The sequence below is a fragment of the Nuphar pumila genome, chromosome 7, assembly GCF_984573655.1.
Source record: "Nuphar pumila chromosome 7, dmNupPumi1.hap1.1, whole genome shotgun sequence".
In the NCBI taxonomy this organism is placed as follows: Eukaryota; Viridiplantae; Streptophyta; class Magnoliopsida; order Nymphaeales; family Nymphaeaceae; genus Nuphar; species Nuphar pumila.
Genome location: NC_143255.1, coordinates 87,944,930 through 87,962,660, shown reverse-complemented (window position 1 = coordinate 87,962,660; position 17,731 = coordinate 87,944,930). Strand labels below are relative to the sequence as shown.

Genomic DNA, 17,731 nt, shown 5'->3' with positions numbered 1-17,731 from the left:
GCATGTCACCACAGTTTCGTATTTTAATTTGTTGTTTGAACGCCCACATCACATACCATGACAAATGTTAGACCCTGTTTGGAATCTAGGAACTGGGATAAGAGTTAATGCATTTGTCTAAAAGTTGGTCAAACTACTACCATGTGGCTGTTTGAAAACTGGTAGCTGGGATGGGAAGTGACATTGTATTTATACTAAAGCATGAAATTGACAGCTACCACCTCTAGGAGGGCAGCTGCCACTTCCCATCCGAGCTACTAGTTTCCAAACAGGGCCTTATGCATTGATTCGCCTTGCACATAATGACATAAAGTAAGTTGCTTCGTAATGCTCTTAGCCAGACATTTTGAATGCTTAGTGAAGGTTTAGTTCATATTATATGGTAGTCTAATAATGGTCATTAGAAACCTCAAATGGAATCATAGAAGAAAAGAACATATATAACAAGGAATTTAGAGCATGTACATGCAGGGATCAATGCATATATGGAGAAATATCGTAACTTGTAAATGCTCCGACATGAATATGTTAGATACTTTCAAAGTCGATCTAATATTTTCATATATTCTCATGTGAACGAGATGTGTGTACTTCTACGCAAAAATAAAGAAAGAAAAAAAAAAGATGAGACGAGTACTTGAGCTTGGATGCACAAATGCCTCCCAAACAGCTCAAATTGTGTAATGGGCATCAAAATCACACCCATTTTCTCCAGAATTTGTTTAGGAAAAGGACGGCCATTGCTGATATTTTCATCTATAAATGCACTCCCTCAACACGACACTATTAGATCCCCTTACTGATGCACACCCACATGGCTTCCACGGCTCACCAGATCTTGTTTCTGCTTTTCTTGACTGCCATTTTTGGATCGATTTCTGCCGCTGATGACGCCCTCTACAGCGGCGAACGATTGAATTCAGGGGATTATCTCTCTAAGAACGACTACAAGTTGGTGATGCAGAACGACTGTGATCTGGTGTTCTTTAAGGGCACCACAGTCATCTACAGATCCGGCACCGAAGGACTCGGCACGAATTGCTATTGCACCTTGAGCAACGATGGACTGTTCACCATATTTACTGGCCAGAATAAGCCCATATGGCAGAGGGGTAGAAAGGGTGTGAAAGGTTATTATGTTGTGTTGCTGCAAAGGGATGGTGCGTGCATCATCTATGGCCCCATTGGTTGCACCAGTCATGACATGGCTAGCTCAAAGAGGTACTATTCCCTTTTGGTTGGCTAGGGAGCTTCTTAGCCTGGCAACCCAAGTGAGTTGATACACACATAGTTGCAAGGCTTGTGTTTGGCCTTGCTATATATTTATATGGTTGTTCTACGTACGTCCGTCTTTGGCAATATATATATATATATATATATATATATATATATATATATATATATATATATATATATATATATATATATATATATATATGTTTGTGGTTAGGGTGTTTCTTTTGTAACAAGGGTGGATTTATGAAGTCTAAAATGTGTCGCTTGTCATGTTTGGGTTAGTATATATATATTATCTACATACTTGAAAGCTAGCTGTATAAGAGGCCATGTTTGTTGATTTGCCTACGGAAAGATATTCACAAGGATATGCATACATACGTCCTCTCAAAGTTGGAATTCGTTTGTATGCTTTGGTAGGTTACACTAAGTGCATGGAGAGGGTGTTGTGTGTTCTCCCCCGAAGACGCATTGTTTGCTACAGTGCGTGTTTGGGGGTCCGAATGAGTGCCACATATATAAGCACGTGGGGCTCATATCCCCGTGTATGTCAGCATCACTTAGCATCAAAGTCCGGTGTAGTTGCAAAGACTTAAGTATCCTTTCACGCCATGAAACGATGGCTCAAAAAAAAGACAAAAATGTCCTCCATTCAGAAAAGGAAGGATGATCTTTAACTCTTCAAAAAGTCCAAATTGCTTGAATCAAATTGTCAATGCTTGAATCAAAATGCCATTGACGATCTACTTCCCTACTGATGATGCTAGTTCTAATCCATAGTCACTCAGATGATCCGAGAACATACAGGAGAAGTTTTTGAGCCAGGAATAGTACCACCGAGGAAGAAAATGTTTGATGTTCAAAGAGACCTTGTCGCACCTTATAAGAGATATGACCATCGAGAAAGACAGAATCAAAGTGACTAGATGCCATCAAGATAGATTGGAAAAGACATAAGGGCAAGACTTGAGGAATATGCACGATTTTTGAAAAATTGCAGGCAAGATCAAAATAAGGCTGAAAATTCAAGATCGAGAGGAACGAAAGAAAAAGAAAAATGGCCTGGAGTTTTTGAAGAAAAATAGGAGATTTTGAAAAATCATCAAGGATTTTCAGAAAAATTATTAAAAAAATAAAAGAAAATAAAGAGAATAAAAAAAATAACTAAGATACATTCAATCACATCCTGCACAAACAAGTATGCACATACAACACTCCCTAAAAGGCTGACTATAAATGCATAAATTTTAAAATAGTTGTAGGACCCTAACCCTAACTCTAAGGCTTAGATCATCTGTGTTCAATCATGCTATGCCAATATACTCAAGCCAAGGCTTAATGTACGTGACATAAAAACAATTTTCTTTGGTTCTAGGCTCATGTTTTACAATATTCTTAAGTGTATGTCGATATACTTTGAACTATGGCCCTCGATACGTGGCAGGGGGGTCAACCCAAATAGGTGGCCCAGTTGTGAGGCTTTGTCCTGAACTATGGTTATTGAAGAAAGCCCAGCAACGTGGTGGCTAGGTAAAAATAGGTAGGGTTGTTTTTGAAAAATGATCATCATGCGAGAAAACAAATGGCTCTAATGTTCTAAAGAAGTAGAATTTTGAAAAATTTATGAGAAGCAAAAAATATTTTCAATCAAATCCTAGATTGAGGAGGATTGTATGAGACCTAAGTCTATGTGAGCATGAATAATGTCTACTGAATCGATACTACCAAACCATGCCTAAGTCTACAAGCTTTTTATGTTAGCTGGGTTTGATTCTAGGCTCCTAGGTTCACATGAAATAAAGCTGACATTGTAGAACACGATTTTGATAAGTTGAATAGAGGAAGGCACTAAATTGATCAGGCGAAGACAAGTCTCATCATGGTCATCAACCTGTTATCATCGCAAAATTTTACTTTTGTAAGTCAAACTAATCTTTGAAAAAGTTTTGAAAATAACTCGCATCTGTTTTAAAAAAATTATGAAAAAGAGACTCTTCTGTCGGTACGAGGTTCAACTGTTCTTGGCACCATAACCAGAGGTAATCAAACCAATGATCAATAATGTATTTTGTTTTACTCAATTGTTTAAATCATTATTTTATTCCTAAATGCACAAAAAAACAGGCATGTGCTATGAACTTTAGAAATTTTGACTGAAAACATGATGTATGTTTGGAATATCTGAAATGTCTTGAAAAAAGGGATGATTGATAAATCATTTTCATACTTGGGAAAACACTTTTGAAGAAAAAAAAAAACTTGGAAAATCGTGAACTGGACTTAAAAAAAGATTTGAAAATTCCTTGAAAACTAAGGATTTTTAGAAAATTGATTTTGAGGAAAACCAGAATAACTTTGAGAAAATTGATTTTTCTGAGATAGAGTTATGAAATAATAAAAAAGGGATGAGCGTGTGGCCCTGTGAACTCTTTTTATGATGCAATGTAAACCTAGATTATGCATGGATGTAATTTGTGAAAATATTTTTTGAAGAATTTGAGAGAATTATCTGTAAAAGAGATTTTTGTGCCTTATAGAATTTACTTGAGATAAATTCGTTATATATCCCTGACTATGGCTACGAATACATATTGAATATATCTCATTTGATTCTACAAAGAAAAATACTTGGAAAAACTTTTAAAATATGCAATGTTTTCTGAAGATAGCCTAAAGTGTAGGTTTTTTGTAACTTAGAAGAAGTTGATAAATCTGGGTATCGTTCGTATTCTGACTATGGTCACAAATACGAAATCCACCAAGTTTATCAACTCCCTAGATGCAGGTGTACGTGTCATTCATGTTGACCATTATGGATTTAAAATATGTGCATGAATGATTAAACATAACAGTTACACATCAAAATCAAACTATATGCAAATATATCCTAATCAAAATAGGAAAATAAATTTTCTTAATCCAATATTACAATTTACATCAATAATGAATTAAAGAAAAAAAGAAAAATAAAGAAAATACAATCTTGAGCTTTCCTACAAAATTAGAAAACTTGTTAATGGACAAATATCGGCTTTTCAAGATTTATCCAATAATATCTAGAAATTAAGGGATTTATCCGGATATAAGCCTTTTTCTATGCTTTCCTAAAATAAAAATCATTAAATAATATAATGGATGATGCATAACTGAATAAATAATGAAAATAAATAACTTTAAAATTTAGAATTTAAAAAAATGACTAAAATACCCTTAAAAATTGAAGTTTATTACACAATAGGATTAAAAACGGGATTTTTCAGAAAAAATCTTTGTAATACGCTTAATCTGGGGATCAAACTGATTCAAAACAATGTAAAATTGGGTGGACAGCACCCTGATATGATTATGAAGATGTTTAAACTTAAAAAATATGAAAATAATGGATGAAAATAATAAAATGTGCAAAAAGAACAAAATTTGCCCGCGTTTTGGTTAAATCAGAACTCCGCCGGCATCCTATTTTTATAAAATAACTAAATAACACTTCAAATGAATTCCAAAAATCATAAAAAATGACATGAACACTTATAATAACCTTAAAAATAAGATGCAATCAAAAAATATATTTTGAGGATTATTTTGGATATAAATATTAAATAAAAACATGAAAAATATGTTATTTTACCAGCAGTTTTGTATTTTTCATAATGTCCAACCTGAATCGGATATCAAACAACAATGAAAATTTATGAAATTAGACAAAGCAAAACTAGACAGATTAATGAAGATAACCCTTTTTACAGATATAGAATACGATCTTTGGTTAGAGAGATACAACTCCGACAATACACACTTGATTTCGGCCTATGCATAACAATGCAATAAAGATAGATCCGATTTTGGGTTTAAAAAGAGGTAGCAAAACAGAATAAAAAATTATGAAAATTTTACATAAGATAGTAGACATGCAGGTAAAGACATGTCTATTTTACGAACTGGGAAAAAGATCTCCGGTTAAGGAGATATGACCCATGAAAGTTGACCTTACCTATGAACTGTGACTGAAGGTTCAAAAAATATAGACTCTAGTTTTAGGCTTTACAAACATAGAAAAAAACAATAAAAATTTATTAAAATCACACCATGAAAAATAGACACACAGACAAAAACAACCCTTTTTACGGATTGGAGAGATCATCTTTGGTTAGGGAGATATCGCTTCGGTAAAACGGACCAAGATTCAAACCGGCCTGGCGATTCAAGAAACACAGGGTTTGATTTCGGGCTAAAGAAAAATGAAAATTGATCGTAGAAATTTATGAAATTTCTACAAAATAAACTAGACATGCATATAAGGATGCTTTTTTTATGGATTAGAAAAGCAATCTCCGGTTGGGGAGATATGCCTCCGACAAGATGACCCTGGATTTACCTAGCGTTTTCCCAGTTCAGAAACAGGCTTCGTTTTGGATTTTTGAAAATAGGGTTATAGATCTCAAAAAAATTTGATTTTTTTATTTAAAATCATGGACAGATGCATGATTCTACCATAAAAAAAATGGATTTAAATGAGGAATATGAACAGGCAAAACAACATCATTATTAGACAACCAGAATTGCATATCTCATAAATAAAACCCTAATCATGACATATTCTGATTTATGCATGCAAAAATCATAAAAATATGAGATCATGGGCTCTTGATCATGCTTGAACATGTAGATGATGAAAATAACATAAAAAAATCATAAAAAAAGAATAAAAAATCACTGGAGCATGGATTTTCATTGATCAAGAATTCGACCTATAGAAAGGTTGAATCTCGATCTTTATTTAGGCATTAACAAAATAAATATGATCTAAACGTTAATAATGGATCAAAAACATGTAAAACACCTTAGATGATCAGTAGATCATCTTCTTGGTACATGAAGACATATTCTTGAATGAAAAAAATATGAAAAAGTTGAATCACAAGGGGGCGACAATGGTGTAAAGCATGAAAAAAATGATAAAACTAAAAAAAGAGAGGAGCTCACCTTGGGCTGCAATGGAGGATCTGCTGGAAAAGGAAGGCAGCTTGAGGGAGAGAGAAAGCAATGAGAGAGGGATGAGAGAGATGTGGGGGTCAAAATCCCTATGGCCCTATTTATAATTTTTTTAGGCTTTGTTTTCTTTAGAGTTCGGATTTAATCGGAACTCTATTAATTAATTAGGGATAAGTCAAAGAGGGGGGGGGCAATTTTTCTAGGGAGTTTTAACCAAACAAAACTCTAATTAATTAAGCCTAATTAAACTTAATTGACTCCTAAATAAAACTCTAAAAATTCTCAAATATGGCATCACCTATGTGGGCCCACATTTGGTTTTTAAAACTTTAAATAAAGGTTTTAAAACAAGGTTAAAATATCAAAATAAAGATGGAGTTTTAAAATCGATTGAACTTTGACTTTTCAATTTTCTAACTTAAGTAAAATACTAACTAAACCTAAACTAACCTAAACACCTTCAAATGTGGCATCACCTAGTGTGGGCCCCATTTGATTTTGAAAAACGATTTTAAAAAGGGGGAAATAAAGGGGTTAAAAACAAGATTTTTTTAAAAGCCTTAAAAAGACACCTATATTTAAAAAAAATATATATTTTTGAAATAAGTAAGCCATGAAATAAAATAAAATTGAATAAAGATGGAAAATTTAGGGTTTGGCACCCACTGCAAGGTGGGCCCCACTTGAAGAAATTGATAAAAAATGAAAATTGAATTGAAAATCAAGTTTAAAACGAATCCAGATCATTTTTCTAAGGAAAATGTTTTTGAAATAAGAAACGTAAAGCCCAGAGGGTTGGCCAAATGGCAAATGTCGATTTAAAACCCAAGTTTTTGAAATTGATTTCGAAAAAGAGGTTTTAAAATAAAATCTGGATTTGATATTTTGAAAATGAGAGTGTTGGATCTTGAAAATGATATGCAATGACATAAAATGTAATAAAATGATATGAAATAACATGCAAAATGTCAACCCTGGATAAGGGATTTAAAGTCCTAGACCCTTGGCAGAGACAAGGAATTGAAAATTCCTATCCGAAGATGAAAGTTGATGATTGGATATTGGATCCAGCATTGGATCCGATCCAAATGTGAATTGGGTCTTAGATATAGCTAAAATTTCCAAGAAAGGTATTGATTCGAGCCCAGATTGATACTTGTACCAGCTTGAAAGATTGATAGAACTGATGTTTTGGACAGAATGATTAAGAAATGATTTTGTCTCTGCAGGGCAAAGAGTGACACTGGAAAACGAGGTTTTAACTGGTTTAAACTGAATTCTAGGGTTTCTATACTCGGAGGAACTAAAAAGACACTGACTCAACTAAATTCCTAGAATAGATGATCGAGAAATGGCATTATTTTCAGAGAAATAGTGAGAATAGAACACTATAATGAAGTGGGTAACAAGATTGTACTGGGTTTAAGCTGGAATAAAGGTTAGTTATACTGAGATGAACTAAATCTGGAGCTCAAATACTAGCTGGGCTGACTGGATTTAGCTTAATTTCAGCTGAAATGTGCTGCAATGAATTCCAAGACTATGGAAAATGGATTTGAACTGAAACTGGACCACTTGAACTCCTGATGAGCTCAAGATAAACACAAGGGAACAGGATAAACTGGGAATAACTGACTCAAAAATAATTGACTGGGATTCAAGCTAGAAATGAGCTCATTTCTCGATAAATGAATCAATTTTAGCTGAAGTGGTCTAAAATTAACAGGATTCGCTCATCGTGAACTCAGGGAAGCTAGAAATGACTGACATTCTAACTGTTCTGAGCTTAAAATAAGCTCGGTTGACTCTGAGTGACTGGGATCTAAGGTGACCTAGGGGTAAAATTATAATTTCACTAACAAAAAAGGGGGTGAAATAACACCTAAACTAGACTAAATCTAGGGGTTTGACTCCTAAGGGGGTCGGCATCTGCTGAAAGAGGGTGTTTGAAAATGAATGAGAAAAATTTAGGGTGTTTACAAATGCCCCTCTTTGCTACTAAGTTGGTTGAAAGCCGAGCTTAGTGACAAAGAAAAACACAATAAATTTTGGCTATAAAAATGCCTCAGTTAAAAGAATCTGACTAGATATGAAAGAATTTGCTCTGGTGATAATGGTAGATATAAGATGGGGAATGGAGAAGAAGATTCACCTCATCGAAATGTGGCTCAAGCTTGACCCTTAACCTGAATGGGAAGGAAAAATATCCCACGAATGAGACTCAGGTATAACCCTTAGCCTGAACGGGCATAGATATACCTCGTGAAATGAGGCTCAGGTGTAACCCTTAACCTGAACGGGTATGAAAAATACCTCATAAAATGAGCTCAGGTATAATCCTTAACCTGAACGGCATGAATAATACCTCATGAAATGAGGCTCAGGTGTAACCCTTAACCTGAACGGACATATAACAAAATCCTAGAATGAAGAAACTATGATGGGACCTTCAGATTTTGCACGATAAATCCGAGAGGGGTTTGCAAAAGAATGAAAATTAGGTTCCCTAAAGCTTTGAAAAGAGATTGATCTTGGGTGTCTCATTGCTGAGACTGAATAGCTTTTATGATGACCTTTTGTTGAAAATATAAATGTTGGCTCGACCTTGAACCCAAAAAAAAAACAGAACTATCTATGGCGAGACAGTGCAAAACACAGGAAAGTGTGCGAATCTGAGAGCCCGGGCACTCAAATTAAAAAAGAAGGGAAGGACATTGAAAACTCGTGTTATCAAATCCTAAAGAGGGATAACAACAACAGGATATGTCAAAATGGACATCAAGCTCTTCGCTTCATGTCAGGATAGCTAGAAAATGATTGCCAATAAGATAACAATTGCAGTTGATTCAAAATGATTGAAAGTGCGCACGTTTGTGTGAAAAATATTCCCTCTTCTACCTAGAGTATTAACTCTAATTGGGCTAACTCTGTAGAATCAGAATTAAAATCAAATTATTGTTGTTGAGTTTCTTCAAGTAAGCTATTCATCTCTTTGATATGAAAAGAAAGAAATTTGCTCTCAGTATCATAAAAACGATTTATGAAAGGATATTGAAAAAAAAATCACATGAATAAAGATAATTCTTGGTAGTTTTGGTAGTTTGATATCTGGCGTTTACCCATGATGTTCTTTTTGCACTCTTTTGAAATATAAAGATTGAGCTTTCTTGGGGTTTGGCGAGAATTTCATCACATCAGCCTTCAACTTGGTGATGTTCTGATTTTCCCTAGAAAGACATGTCACATACTCCTTTAACTTGGAGATGATTTGAGTCTTCTTTGGTCCCAAAAATTATATTAATGATGTTGTCTCTTTGATTGAAATCTCTTGATGATCTTTTGCGCTCTTTTGAGACATGAAAAGTAAGCTCTCTTGGAATTTGGCGAGAATTTCATCACATCAACCTTCAACTCGGTGATGTTCTGATTTTTCTTGAAAGGACAAGTCACATGCTTCTTTAACTTGGAGATGATCCAAGTCTTCTTTGGTCCTAGGAATTGAATTGATAATATGGTCTCTTTATGATAGCATTGATCAAATATCTTTTAGGGATTGTCAGGAGGTTCATCGCATCAGCCTTCAACTTGGCGATGATTTAAAGTTTTCCTGGAAGGACACATCACATGCTCCTTTAACTTGGAGATGATCTGACGCTCCTTTAGCCCTGAGGGTCTAACTTATCCATCAGTCTTCAACTTGACGATGATTGAGAGATCCCTTTTGCAAATAGTTAATTGCGGCTTGAATGATTGGAGAGATATTGAGATTGAGTGAATTCTTTTTTATCACCTAGGATATTTCCACTACCTTATTACCAGAAGAATAGTATTTAAAAATGTGTCATAGATATGATCAATATCAATTCACTTATGGCTTTTCAACATCATTGAATTTTCCTTTGCTAGTCATATCAAGGATTTTTCTTCATCCTTTTGGTTGACCGACAGAAAAAGTTTGAATTTTGAGTCTTTCTTTGCAAAAGCTTTATCCTTTTGGAAAGAATACTGAAGGTAATGTGAGATAAAAATTTGTGCAATAAAAGTTTGAGACCAGCAACTATTTTTATGACAAATTGGCAAAATGTTCTTGAAATCCTTGATGAAAGGAAGCGCTTGACATCCGATTGACACTTCCATGACTGAATTCTCCTCTTCTTTCCCCAAAAGAGAGACTCAGGCTTGACCCTTACCTGAACGGGTAATAAAAAAGATACTCCTCTCTTTCATGAAGAGGAGATGTTTGCAAAATGAACTTTCGAAGAGAAATTAAGCTTTCATCAAAGCTCCCTACTTTAGGCTTATCTTATAGAAAGGTGGCTGATTGGATAAGGTCGATGGATTGTCATAGAGGAGCAAGTCCATTGTACTCTCCTCGAAAATAGGGTTCTCTATGATGGGATAGCCTAACAAAAGACATTGGGAGGCCACAGGGAGAATAAGCTTCCGTCGAAACTCTTCCTGACAAAAAGGGTCCTTGTGTAACAATAAATATTATTTTGCAAACTGTTCGTGAAGACTTGAGTCCCTTCAAACTCTCTCTGGAATAGGGGTTTAGCGAACGAACAATAAAGACATGTGAAATGAATGAGCTCCCCCAAACTCTACCTAAAAAAGGGTCCCTTGCAAGAAAGATGATTGATATCTGATATTATGCCAATTAGCAAACGAGTCCGACACGAAAGTCGAATCTTGGACGACCATGATTGGCGAATGCAACCCGAAGGTTAAAAAATAATTGACTTTGATAGAATTCGTAAGCTGAGGATTTGCTTGATGAAAATCAGTGTCTCGGAGGTCTGACTGATAAAATGGGCGACCTCGAGGTCTGATTGATAAAAATGGGCATTAAACATGAAGTTGAATCTGGAAGTTTGACCAACTCGAAAGCTGGATTTTGAAAGAAAGTTCGAGTCAGAACTCGAATCTTGCAAGGAAAACTAGACTAACTTAAAAGTTGGGCTTGAAAGAAAATTTGAGTCAGAACTCGAATCCTCAATGAAAAGCTACACCAATTCTTGGATTTTGAAAGAAAAAAATTCGAGTCAGAACTCAAATCTTCAAAGGAAAAACTACTCCAATTGGGTTTTGAAGGAAATAAAATTCGAGTCAGAACTCAAATCTTTAAAGGAAACTGAAAAATTCGAGTCAGAACTTAAATCTTTAAAGAAAGCTAGAAAATTCAGTTTTGAAAGAAAGAAAACTCGAGACAGAACTTGAATCTTCAAAGGAAACTAAACCAATTCGGATTTAAAGGAAAGAAAATTCAAGTCCCAACTTAAATCTTCAAAGGAAAATAAAAAAAAACGGTTTTGAAAGAAAGAAAACTCGAGTCGGAACTCGAATCTTCAAAAGAAACTAGACTAATTCAGATTTAAAGGAAAGAAAATTTGAGTCGAAACTCAAATCTTCAAAGGAAAATGAAAAATTCGAGTCAAAACTCAAATCTTCAAAGAAAACTTATCTAATTCAGAAATTAGATTTAAAAGAAAGAAAATTCAAGTCAGAACTCTACTTTTTAAAGAAAACTTGAAAATTTGAGTCAAAACTCAAATCTTCAAAGGAAAGTTGGGCCAGTGTTAACTAGGTTTGAAAACATCGACCAGTAAAAACCGAATTTAAGAGGTTCGATCAGTGTAAGACTGGATTTAAGAAAAGGTCGGCGCTCTGAAAATATTTGAAGATTGTGGTGAGAATTTTCAGCTTCACTCTCACGAGGAATCATCATAAATGACTGTCGGGGACTTAGGATTTATCCCTTATCTTGAATGAGAATTGATTCGATGCAAAAAAATGCAAGTCAATGAAAATGAATGTCGATCAATGCAAATGAATGCAGATCAGGCAAATAAAGGGCTGATCAATGCAAATGAATGCAGATCATGCAAATGAATGCAGATCATGCAAATAGAGGTCTGATCAATGCAAATGAACGCAGATCAGACAAATTAAAGGCCGATCAATGCAAATGAATGTAGATCAGGTAAATAAAAGGTCAATCAATGCATGTGAATGCAAATCAGGCAAATTAGTATCAAACAATGCAATTGAATGTAGATTAGGCAAAATGGCTTCGATAAAAGACTTGTCCTAAAGGTTGAATTTGAAGAAGACTAGTGTTTTAAAAGTGCTTGGTGATTATGATGAGAGATTTTCACTCTTCACCCTCACGATGACTTAGACAACTGCCAAGGTCTCAGGATTATCCCTTATCCTGAATGGGTAATGAATTTGAAGCAAATAAATGCAAATGAATGCAAATAGATGCAAATAAATGGTGAGAGATTTTGTTTGATCCTGCCTGCATATAGGACATTTTAAGGTAAAAGTAAATTTTTAAAAGATACTCCAATGTAACTAGGGTACAAGGATAAGTAATTGATATTTGAAGAGTGCTCTCTGAAGGTAACAAGGTGACAAACTTCTTGATTGATTCGGGAGGCACTCTGAAAGAGGTCACTCATTGTAAAAAGACATTTTGCAAAAGAACAAAGAGTAATTATATATAAAGAAGACGACGCCAACTATAAGGAAAATTAATATCTTATTGATGTATTGGAAGGGGAATAATAAATCGAGGAAAGAGTTGAGACTACATCATCCCTTTAAACGACAAAAGTAAGATGATAAATGAGAAAGCACTGGCATTCTAGCTTGTAATTCATCCCTTTGACAAAAAATGTTTCCTTTGTACTAGTCTTTCCAAATCAGAAGATTCCTAGCTGACTTTCCTCCTCATCTTCTATAAGAAGATTCTTGTCGATACAGTCTTGCACTATGTTCTTGAAAACGAAGCAGTGTTCAATGTCATGCCCCATTGTCCGATGAAACTTGAAGAACTGATCCTTAAATTTTCCTATAACAATGGGAGGATCAGGGACTTTGGGGAGCTTGACCATCTCCTTGGTCAGCATATATTTAAGAATCTTTTCAAGTGGCTGATCTAAAGGGGTGAATTTGCAGTCATTACTCTAACCCTTGCGGTTCAACTTTTCTCGAGTGCTTGTTTTCTGCTGGAAGCTGTACTTGGAAGACTTGTCACTTTCCTTGAAGGCATCGCCCTTTTGACCTGCACGGTCACCTCTATCGAGATTCGAGCTTCCAGAGTCGCTGTTATGATTATTCTTGCCACCTTTATTGTTGGTGCCATTATTGTTGCCGGTGGTATTGGTAGAGAAGGTAAAGTGCACCTTCTTCTTGATGAGAGCCTTTCTGGTACTGTCTTCAGCTTGCTCAGACATCATTTTATCATCATTTTCTTAAACAGCTGATATATGGCAGGATTGATGTCATCCTTGTCTGTCTAACCTTGTCCTTTGGCATACCTTAGAGAGTCCATCTCTTGCTCGCTACTGCTGTTGACATGAGATGATGCCGGATTTTGTCTGAACCACTCGGGAATACTGAAGCTTTCTACAGAATGAGGTGGATGATTAGAATTTAAGAATAACGATTTGGATGAATAGAGGGAAAATATTCAGTGAGAATCAGGTCGACAATTTGAAGGATATTCTATTACCAGGGATTGAGTCATTGTTGAAATTACGACAATTGTGTTGCCATTCTTGATGAAAGAAATAAGCAACTAAGATGTGTCTTGTTACCTAGGCGAGGTCGTCAAACCATGATAAGATAAGAATTGTTAAAAGAAAATGATTTTATTGATAATAAACTCGACAAAGACGGGGTGGACAAATGATCTGCCACCACTCAAGATCATCAGAGAACACTTGAGGACCAGGAAAAATAGTAAGGACAACAAAAGAACCCCAGCTATATTTAGCGGAGTGGTATATTTTGGACCACTGAGCAGACTTTAGATCGAACTCTGTCACAACGCCTGATAGCATTCAAGCATCAACACACTTCTGCCTCTGCGAGAACTGCTTGATGCATCACTCTGGCTGGTAATAGATGGAGAAGAACGGTCCAAGTAACTTGAGTCGCTTGTCATGCGCATAAGTGTATTGAGGTGGTGACTCTCGACGGTCGAAGTAGTCCCACATGATTTCTTTTTCATGGAGGTTCTCGATCAAAAATTTGTACTGAGGAGTAGGTAGTGGATCCTTGCCGTTATATCTGAATGAACTTGCTCGAGTTGGCACATGCCGGAAGAACCAAGACTACAATGCGTAGATGCATCCTTCTACTAAGATTGAATCTTTGAGCATAAAGTGGGTCAATCCACGGTATAAGAAAGCAAGTGCTGCCATGGCAATAAAAAGACGGTTGGTCTGCTTACTTTCCCACCTTCGCAAGAGCTGAACTATTCTAATATCAATGTAGTTCTATCCATCCTGAAAGAAGGCTAGTCCTACTATGCACAAGACCATTGCATGTTGTATCCTTTCTCACACTGCTCGAGATAAGGAATCGACTTCTTCAAATGCCCCATATTGTTGGTATAGCTCAAACAAGTCAACACACTAACTCTCATATGCTTCTATCAGTGGCAAGGATCTGCGTCCTATCATTCAGACTAAAGCATCTCAGGGTCGAGTCCCTTGACGTTAATAAAAAACTATTGCTCGAATGGATCTTCTGGCTGACCAACTGGCTCAAGTAGACCCATAATCTCTGAAAATTCATCCAATAGTGGAGTCATCTCTCTCTACGAGAATCAAAAGGTACAAGTGTGTGGATTCCATCGCTCTATCAGTGCTTGAATCAAATTGCTATTGGCAATCTGCTTCCTCACTGATGATGCCAATTCTAATTTGTAGTCTCTCAGATGGTCCAGGAACATACGAGAGAAATTTTTGAGACAGGAATAGTAGCATCGAGGAAGGAAAGGTCCGGTGTTCAGAGCTTGATGTTTAGTGAGACATTGTCGCACCTCATAAGAGATATGACCCTCAGAAAAGACAAAATCATGGTGACTGGATGCCATCAAGATAGACTGAAAAAGAAATAAGGGCAAGACGTGGGGGATATACACGATTTTGGAAAAATTATAGGTAGGATCAAAACAAGGCTGGAAATTCAAGATCCAGAGGAACGAAAGGAAAAGAAAAATCACCTGAAGTTTTTAAAGAAAAATAGGAGATTTTGAAAAATTATCCAGTATTTTCAGAAAAATTATTGGAAAAATAGGAAAAAATAAAAGGAATAAAGGGAAATAACTAAGATACATTCAATCACATCCCGCATAAACAAGTATGTGCATACAACACTCCCTAAAAGGCTAACTATAAATGCATAAATTTTGAAATAGCTATAGAACCCTAACCCTAACTCTAAGGCTCAGATAATCTATATTCAATCATGATATGCCGATATACTTGAGTCAAGGCTCAATATACATGGCATAAAATCATTTTCTTCGCTTTTAGGCTCATGTTTTTCAACATCATTGAGTGCTTGCTGATGTACTTTGGACTATGGCCCTCGATACGTGGCAGGGGGTCAACCCAAATAGGTGGCCCAGTTGTGAGGCTTTGTCCTGCACTATAGTTCTAGAAGAAAGTCCAACAACGTGGTGGCCAGGTAAAAATAGGTGAGGTTGTTTTTGAAAAATGATCAACATGTGAGAAAACAGAAGGCTTTAATGACCTAAAGAAGTAGAATTTTAAAAATTTTATGAGAAGCAAACAATATTTTCAATAAAATCCTAGATTGAGAAAGATTGTATGAGACGTAAGTCTATGTGAGCATAAATAATGCCTCCTCAATCGGTCCTACCAAACCATGCCTAAGTCTACATGTTTTCCATGTCAGTTGGGTTTGATTCTAGGCTCCTAGGTTCACATGAAATAAAGTTGACATTGTAGAACACGATTTTGACAAGTTGAATAGAGCAAGGCACTAGATTAATCAGGCGAAGACAGGTCTCATCACGATCGCCAAACCTGTTATCATCGTAAAATTTTACTTTTGCAAGTCAAACTGTCCTTTGAAAAAGTTTTGAAAATAACTCGACTCCGTTTCAAAAATTTTGCGAAAAAAGGGACTCGCCTGTCGGTACGAGGTTCAACCATTCTTGAGTCCATAACCAAGGGTAATCAAACCAATGATCAATCATGTGCTTTTCTTTACTCAACTATCTAAATCATTATTCTATTCCTAAATGCACAAATAAGCAGGCATGTGCTATGAACTTTAAAAATTTTGACTGAAAACATGATGTATGTTTAGAATATCTAAAAATTCTTGAAAAAAGGGATGATTAAGAAATCATTTTCACACTTGAGAAAACACTTTTGACGAAAAGAAAACTTAGAAAATCGTGAACTGGACTTAGAAAAAGATTTGAAAATTCCTTGAAAACTAAGAATTTTTTAGAAAATCAATTTGGAGGAAAACCATAATCACTTTAAGAAAATTGATTTTTCTGAGATGGAATTACCAAAAAACTCAAAAGGGATCAGCGTGTGACCCTGTGAACTCTTTTTATGATGCAATGTAAACCTAGATGATGCATGGATGTAATTTGTGAAAATATTTTCTGAAGAATTTGAGAGAATTATCTGTAAAAGAGAATTTTGTCCCTTATAGAATTTACATGAGATAAATTCACTATATATCCCTTACTATGGCCACAAATACATATTGAATATATCTCAGTTGATTCTAAAAGGAAAACTACTTGAAAAAACTTTAAAAATATGCAATATTTTCTAAAGATAGCCTAAGAGTATAGGTTGTTTGTAGCTTAAAAGAAGATGATAAATCTGGGTATCATTTGTATTCTGACTATGGCCACAAATATGAAATCCACCGAGTTTATCAACTCCCCAGAAGCAGGTGTATGTGCCATTCATGTTGACCATTATGGATTTAAAATATGTGCATGAATAATCAAACATAATAGTTATATATCAAAATCAAACTATATACAAATGCATCCTAATCTAACCAGAAAAATAAATTTTCTTAATCCAGTATTGTAATTTACATCAATAATGAACTGAAGAAAGAAAAAAGAAAATAAAGAAAATACAATCTTGAGATTTTCTACAAAATTAGCAAACTTGTTAGTGGACAAATGTCGGCTTTTTGGGATTTATCCAATAATATCTAGAAATTAATGGATTTATCTGGATATAAGTCTTTTTTCATGCTTCCTTGAAATAAAAATCATTAAATAACATAATGGATGATGCATAACTGAATGAATAATAAAAATAAACAACTTTAAAATTCAAAATTTGGAGAAAAATAACTAAAATACCCTTAAAATTTGAACTTTATTGCAAAACAGGGTTAAAAATAGGGGTTTTCAAAAAAAATCTTTGTAATACGCTTAATCCGGGGATCAAACTGATTCAAAACAATGCAAAATCAGGTGAAGAACACCCTGATATAATTGTAAGGATGATCAAACTCAAAAGATATGAAAATAATGGATGAAAATAATAAAATATATAAAAAGAATAAAATTTGCCCATGTTCTGGTTAAATCGAAACTCCGCAGGCATCCTGTTTTTATAAAATAACTAAATAACACATTAAATAAATTCCAAAAATCATAAAAATTGACATGAATACTTATAATAATCCTAAAAGTAAT

The 17,731-nt window shown here is 35.0% G+C and overlaps 1 pseudogene; it reads left to right on the top strand.

Moving 5' to 3' along the window:
• The first annotated feature begins 814 nt into the window (after positions 1–814).
• Positions 815–1,246, top strand: LOC149832432 (mannose-specific lectin pseudogene; annotated as a pseudogene).
• The last annotated feature ends 16,485 nt before the right edge of the window (positions 1,247–17,731 follow it).